Source organism: Vicugna pacos, chromosome 8 (genome assembly GCF_048564905.1).
Source record: "Vicugna pacos chromosome 8, VicPac4, whole genome shotgun sequence".
In the NCBI taxonomy this organism is placed as follows: domain Eukaryota; kingdom Metazoa; phylum Chordata; class Mammalia; order Artiodactyla; family Camelidae; genus Vicugna; species Vicugna pacos.
The window spans coordinates 33945908-33953622 of record NC_132994.1 but is presented as its reverse complement, the minus strand read 5'-3'; the positions used below and the strand labels follow the sequence as shown (position 1 = coordinate 33953622).

General features: G+C 44.1%; 1 protein-coding gene across 2 annotated transcripts in view; it reads right to left on the bottom strand.

The window, feature by feature from the left end:
• Positions 1-977: 977 nt before the first annotated feature.
• Positions 978-7715, bottom strand: part of FOXO3 (forkhead box O3) — a 113021-nt gene continuing 106283 nt past the window's right edge. For both annotated transcript variants that reach the window (XM_072965676.1, XM_072965677.1), the window contains one exon: positions 978-5788. The gene's annotated coding sequence lies outside the window, so the exon portion shown is untranslated. The remainder of the gene's footprint in view (positions 5789-7715) is intronic.

Below are 7715 nucleotides of genomic sequence, written 5' to 3'. Positions count from 1 at the left end.
TGGGTCCTAGTTCCCTCAGTACCCTTAGTAGCCTCTGACCCACGGCCACACTTGACGACTTAGTAACTGTTGTTCATTAAGTTAACTTTAATTACTTTTAGTTGAATTTTTACCTGGTTTGGAGGAATACTCTACTGAGAATCTTGTGATACCTGGTGTTGGATTTCCAGCTGTAATCTTGAGAGACAGATCAAAACTGGGAAGCAATTTCAAATGAAATCCCTTCTAGATGGCTCTGATATTAGAAGATGGTGAGGGTTTACCTTTATGGGTAATGAAAACAACGGTAAGGAGAAACTTGAAATTCTTTTTTACCTACTTGATCTGAAATGAGTCCCTTGTGCTGCTTAGGACGTTGAACCCAAAAGCCAAATAATTTTTATAACATCGATTAAAAGGAAAAACACAATCCAGGCTACTAAGAATAGTTTTTACAGTAGGGTGGAGTTCCCCCTAACTTAGCTGAGAAACTCTAAATGTAGAGGAAACATCTATGCTATTGCCACCAGCAGCCTGAGGTATCATGTTCGACTTTCCATACGGAGGAGGGCACTATGATGACTGATGTTCATCTGCTGGATTCACGGGAGCAGGAACTCCTTAGGGCTAAAACTTTGATAGGTCAAGACCTCTGACACTCAGTGAGGGCAGAGTCTAAATCTCACCTCCCTATGTAAATGTTCCTCCAGGGCGATGTGGCTTGGGCCGCCCGTAAGTGGCTCTCAGCCACCATGAATGCCGTAAATCTGCTTTATTAAATTGTCTGGTTGCCTGTGGAGGTCAAAAGTGGGTCAGAGAAAAAGTTTGCTGGATCATTTCGTTCGTTAGTTTAGAGATCTCAGGATAAAATCTCTGCTCTGTGCCTCCCCCAGCCTGCGAAGTTAATTCCACAGGAAGACCTTGAGACAAACTCAGCTGTTTCACTGCTGGGGTTAAAGAAAGGGGGAGGGAGAACAAAAACTTCTTGGAGTAAGACAGAGTGTCATTGATGCTTTATTTACATGCGTCACCATCTCTTTTACAAACTAGATTACGATTTTAAATGGAATACACAAGGCATTATCTACAAACACCAAGGAAATTTAAGTACTGCATCTCTATGTCATTTGGAAAGGAGAAGATCCCCAAATCAAACTGGTTTTGATTCTTGTGAAGAAAGGTGGTAGAGTTAATTCATGGCAACATATGGTTAGACAGACTCCTCCGTAAGAATGCAATATGATAGTGTTCGCTTTGAAAGAAAGGATGAGGTGCTTCAAACCAAAGTATCAACTGCATGACTCTTAGGTGTTTGAATATGGCCATGCACCGTATTTAATTCTAGTTTGTATGGGGTATGAGCAAGAAATTGAAACAGGTAAGACAGTTTTACAGATACTGTATACAGATTTTTTTTCCATTCATGCAACTTTTTTCTTAAAAAAAGTTAAACATGTGAAGCCAAAACGTACAATACATTTTTTTAATATTAACTAATTTTTCTGGTCCTCCTTCACATCTGTTTACATTTCCTGTGTAGGAAAAGTATATTGAAAGAAGATTGATTGCCAGGCAATGAGATAATTTTTAGAGAAATAAGTGACCAGACACAGTGTTGTTTTTTTAAGCAGCCGCACAAATATTTCTGGAGTGTGGCAGATGCCTCAGAACCAATCATTCATCAAAGAAAAATACATACAAATAAAACTAAACAGGAAAATATTCATTCAAATTGCATAAAATATGACCCACTAAAGATCTAGATCAAATATAATACACAGTCGTCCCTTGGTATCTGTGGGGGATCGGTTTCAGGACCTCCACAGATACCAAAATCCGTGGATGCTCAAATCTCTTATATAAAACAGCGTAGCACAGTCAGCTCTCCATATCCACGGCTGGTTGAATTCTCAGATGCAGCACCGTGTATACAGAGAGCCGACTATTCTTTTCAGTGACTTGGGCATCTGCGTTAAGATCCTGTTTGACAGACATGATTTCACAAGGACTGCACTTTCCCCTCCTCGTGCCCTGCAGCCCCTGGTCTCCAGGAGAGGCTGGCTTTTTCGTACCTCTTTGCCAGTGATTGCATTTCTACAAAAAATTTTTTCTTAAAAAAAAAAGTTATGCCTAATCATACAACGTTCTCCAAACACAGCAAGAAAAAAGAAATCAGAGTTCAGAGCTGTCACGGTTTTATTTCTGCTTTTAGAGAAAGGGTAACGTTTTTACTCCTCCTCAGCAGTCCTTGGCATCAGCACGCACAACAGCCCTGGCTGTTTGGCTGCTTTCCTCTTGACAGTCTTTCCAAGAGATTCAGATGCTCCTTCCTCTTTACGTGGGGTTCATGAGATAGACTTCCTACCATCTTTAACAAGGTCAGAAGCCACCTGTAATGACACCCTGAGACTGGGCATATCTGTCCTGAGCACTGAGTCACCAGGTCCTCTCCGGGTGGGGAAGTGACACACATACACACACACACCAAAACACCACCACACACAACACACACACACACGTCTGCCTGTACTACACGTGTGTGCATGCTCCTCCTGTAAACAGGAAAGACAAACGTCTGAAATTTTAAAAACTATATTTCAGCAATCATCATGTCATAGGGATGCAATAAAGGAAATCAGGTTTGTTCACAGTTAGTGGGATCCTGGTGGTCAGTCCTCATGCCAGAGCAGTGAAGGCTTGGGTAAAGCTCTTGTCTAACTTTGGTAAAAGGTATCTGGTTTTGGAGCTCTGATAAGAACAAGGGAGCCTCAGAGTGCTGGTCACGTTTTCTGTACTGTCATTCTTCTTTCTAACTTCTCATCAAAAAGGGGAAGGCTCCCTAGGCTTATTTAGAGGCTGAGAGTAGCCTTGGATAGTTCTTATTAGGATGCAAACATTACAGCTGCCAGGCCCCAGAGGCTACTAAGTATTCCACTGAGATGCTCAGAAAACTTCCTGGGAGGGGCCCATGACACTCAGAACTCCACGTGGTGGCCATCAGTCGGCCCTTCCTGAAAGTAGGGTCTTTATAGAAGAGGCAGAGGGCTTAGGTGGCACCCCTGCACAGTTTGACTGGCTTAGGACCCAGCTAGTCTAAGAGAGCCTGGCCTCTGGGTGAGTGGCCAGCAGAGGGTGGCCAGGAGTGAGAGTGGGGCTGCTGTGATCCTAGACAGGCCTAACTGCTCCATTCTTGCCGGACTCCTCCTAGGACTGATGCTTCGACTCTGCCCTGATCTCAGCCATCTATGACCCTCTAGGTATAGACGCTGTTAGAGTTACCTAAAAATCTCCTTCCTCCCCATTTCCTAATGTGCTCTGTGGCTATCCTGCTCTTATACTGCCTCTGTCCCTCCCTCAGCTGTTTTAGATTAAATTATAATCTGGTTCTAGGACATTTTGTAAGACATTCTGCCTGAAATCTAACAAACATCAAGAGAAAAAGAGTAAGTGAGATGCCACATGTCTGAAAGGAATTCAGCATTTTAAAGTCGAAACACATTTGAAGGTTGCCTCTCTTACTCCTAAAGTAGTTCCAGGGGGGTATGAAGCTGCAAAGGCAAACAGCTATTTTGTTAAGTTTTCTTGTTTCTTTGAGTTCAGGGGAGAAATTCTCAGGGCCCTCATGTTGGAAGCACTCCGGATTCTCCCTTGTGTCCCATATCCCCCACCCGACCCCGAGCTGCTGCCACTGTCTCTCAACTGTGTCTCCACTCAGGGTAGCATCACTTAGGAACCCAGAGAGGCAGCCCTCTTTTGCTGACACTGGCCAGTTCTTGTGCACAGCTGACTACCAAAGAATCAAGGAAGTGGCTAGCATTATTATAAAGGAATAAAGTAAGCAAAAGTCTGTCTCACTGACAAGCAGACCATGTAAATAGAATACATATTTTAAAAAACGATACATACTTTCAAAATGAAGATTATAAACTTGTAGCAGTTTAGAAAAGGCGATATGCTACAGGTCTACTATAACCACAATTGCACAACAATTTACAGATTCAGTAAAAGGCAGGGTGAAATCAACAGGGCCATTGCTCAAACATGACAACTCAAGTGAGGCGGGAGAGACGAGTGACAACACCAATATGGAACTTTCATTATGCTAGGAGCTGTTATCACCACCGGTGTCACCCCCAGAGGAATTAGGAAGCCAAGGTACACAAGGGGCCCCTGGTGGCCGGTGATGCGGTGCAGGGGGTTGGGTGGCACGTCTGTGTTGGTGGAAGGGAGTCAGTGCCCACTGCACGGTGCAAGCGTCAGCGAGAACTCATGCAGGGAGGTCTGTGCTGAAATACTAGCCTGTATTCCTAACATCCATGCAGAATGTTCCATTTTTGTACTGTACATGATAAAATATATTTATACATTTATATGCCTAATGCTGTTTATGCAAAGAAAAGAGTCTTCATATATCACTTTGGAGAAGTATGCATATGCTGTGCTAATCAGAGCGTCATTACACCAGTTTCATATGTACCAAAGGTGTGCCCAACTATTCTGTCTACTAAAGAGAGTAACTAATATAATCACACTTTCCGGGTTAAACAGAAAGCACCTATACAGCACCATAACTTTTTGAAAAGAAAAAATGAAATCCATAGAAGCAGGAGAGTGGAGGTGGGAAAAGGTCAAAACTGCCCTATCTTGCACTTCCATTGTGTCACTTGTACAATTACAATCTAAGAGTATATATATTTAAAAAAATCAGTTTCTACGCTACTGCCTCTCACTCATACACATCTAGTAGGTCAGATTATACAGAGCAAGGCTGAAAATAATCAAGGGTGTGCATTTAGGAAAATAGTGACTTGTGTACTTTTCACACATTTCTCACTGCAGGCTTCACGCTCACCTGTAAGTTCATTTCTTCTGCAAAGCAAAATGGAACTACTTTTTTTTTTTCTTTTCTCCTTAAAACTAAATTTGTTAGTGGCATTTGGCAATGAGCAGACAGCTGAGCTGATTTCTTCCTTGAAAAAATCCTAATTTCTAACCAACATACCACCACGGTTGACTGTGGTAGCTGAGGATACTGACAGGAGACCACAGGCCCTACTGATCTGACAACAGCAGACCAGGTGTCAGGGGACAAGCCCCCCCCCCCCCGCCCCAACTCAGAACCGAGCACACGGGGTGGGACGCCACGCCCCATTCATTTTGCCTACGCAGGGCTCCGTCCTGGACCAGGGCAGGGCGCACGGCAAACACTTGTGCCATTGTTCAGTTTTTAGAAAAGGAGTTTTCAACCAAACAAAAGAAGAAAGAAAATCCCCCTCTAGTTTATGTAATGCATTATTTTGGGGAGTTCCATGGACTCAAACGCTTGTGACGCCCAAAGCCAGCACCGTACCTGGTACATTTTCCTTCTGTTTTTAAATTTGCCAGGGGAAGCATGATTAACATTTTAACATAAAAAGACTGCAAGTTAATGTATGTGAGAAACTTAAAGGAAAACAAACACAGAAACAACACTTAAAACATCCCATTAACCATCTTGATATTAAAACACCACAGGATGGCCTGAGGGCTCACGGTGTGCTCTGAACGGGGTGGGCGGTGCTGGCAGGGTGCTGTCCTTTGCTGGCAGGTGGCTGTCACCCCGTACAAGGAAGATTTTGCATACTTGATAGAGTTCTGTTGCCGAGGGTCAGTGCTTCACCCGGGGTAAGGGGCCGTTAACAGTCTCTGCTGGGTTAGGAAATGGCGCGGGCTCACAAAGGTGTTAAGCTGTAAACGGTATCACTGTCCACTTGCTGAGAGCAGATTTGGCAAAGGGTTTTCTCTGTAGGTCTTGTGTCAGTTTGAGGGTCTATAGGAGGAGAAAAGAAAATCAGAGATGGTGAAGGACATTCAGATGGCAAGAGTGGGTGGCTCAGGGTCTCACCTCATCAGCTTCCATCCCCTCTCATACCTCTGGTCAAGAGCACTGGCAGTAAAGCTTTTTTGTTGCACTAGCTTTAAAGATCTGAAAACCTAAGGACAAAGCATGGAGATCACTTACCTTGTATCTGTGCTTTATCACACAATGCCCTCAGGTTAAAAAGCATAGAGGAACCAGGGTCATTCACTTGGGGAGGTTAACAAAGGAAGGTAAATCAGGGTGTCTCAGTGGCCCCTGCCAGGTTAGGGAGGGCCAGGGTGCAGATGGGGTTTTGCCCTAGTGTGTGGACTGAGGGGTGTCCGGGAACATGGGACTTTCGTGCTAAAACCCCAAGCACACCAGCTGTGCTTTTCTGGTTCTCCCCTACTGGCTATGTGGACTGACCAACCTTGCTTCCCACCCTGCCCATTGATACCCCAAGACCAGGGGAGTTGAAATAGCCACTTTCTACAAAGGCTTCATCAGTCTGCCCTGCTGGGGGTGGGGTGGAGGTGGGCAATCTCGACTTCCCTCACTATAAAAGGAGAAATAATCTCTAAGTGGGCTATCTTAGGAATCTGCTTTTTATATTAAAAATCTGCAGAGAAAAAAATTATACACAAATATGGCCCCCAAAAACCTCCCACAAAACATCCCTTTAACAATTAACATTATTATTATGCCTCAGTCTTCAAATGGTAAATCCTCTCAAAGCATCTGAATGTATACAAATCTTACCAGACTTCATGCCACTATTGAGCCAGGAAAAGTTAGAGGATTAACAAAAAAAAAAAAGTATACTCGTAGAGATGTAGCTAAAGGAACTGACATGACAGGCCTCAGGACCTTTTGTTCACGGAGACAGTGTCAGTGATCGTGGCCGGAAAAAAATGGCTCTGGGCCAAGAAATGGAGAGAAAAGCGGTAGTGAAGCAACATGAACTCAGCATTGTCTCACCAGGTTAGGTGAACAAGTGATGAAAAATGCATCAGGAAGCTCTCTCACACATTATGTACATCTACTTCTCTCCTCTTTAAAGAAAAAAGTATCTTAAATTCACTTGGAATTTTCACAAACGTTCAATTCTGTTCCATGGCTGGGCTGCTTGGCAATCTTACCTTTTATTACCAATACTCAGAAAAGGCAGCAAGGCTTAGTATTTGCAACATTCCATACCCTTGGTCGCAGTTACCCTCGCTATAGCTCCAAACAGGAGAATTTAGGTTGTTTTACTGGAGGCAGAGACAACAAAGCAGGAAAAGGCCCCTACTTCCTACCCCTTCCTCAAATATTTAGCTTCCCTGGCCGACGGCTTTCCTGGAGGTATTCTTTGCTTGGGAAGGGTACTAGGCAATGTTATCCTGGACTATAAAATAATTGATTTCAGAGGGAGAAAAAGTAAAACAGGTACCAGCTCTTAGGATCTGCGAGGGACTGAGCCTGCCAGAGCCAGGGCTTGTCTAGCTCCTTCACCTGGGACCCGGAGGCATGAAGGGACGGGTGCAGATATGTTTCTTGGGGAGGGGACTTGGTTTTTTTCTTCACAATAACGTTTAATAAACCACAATCTAAGATCACTAAGCAATTAGTCATCAGGGGACTATGGTCCCCAAATCCCGATCCTGACTCACTGTAAGTGCCAAGAGAGAAGCTGTAAGGTATTACCTAATTCAGACCCCATCCCCCGGTTCCCTTTGGTGTTAATTATTCAGCCATGGAAACCACTGCATGCTAGGAGGGTGACACACTTCACTCCCCAGTACAAAAGCAGAGCACGCAGCTTGCTCTAGTGCTAGTGCTGGGTCAGCATACGAGGGAAGAACGCAGGGGGCACCTATGACCCCCGCCCCCAACGTGGCATTATTCTAACAGGACA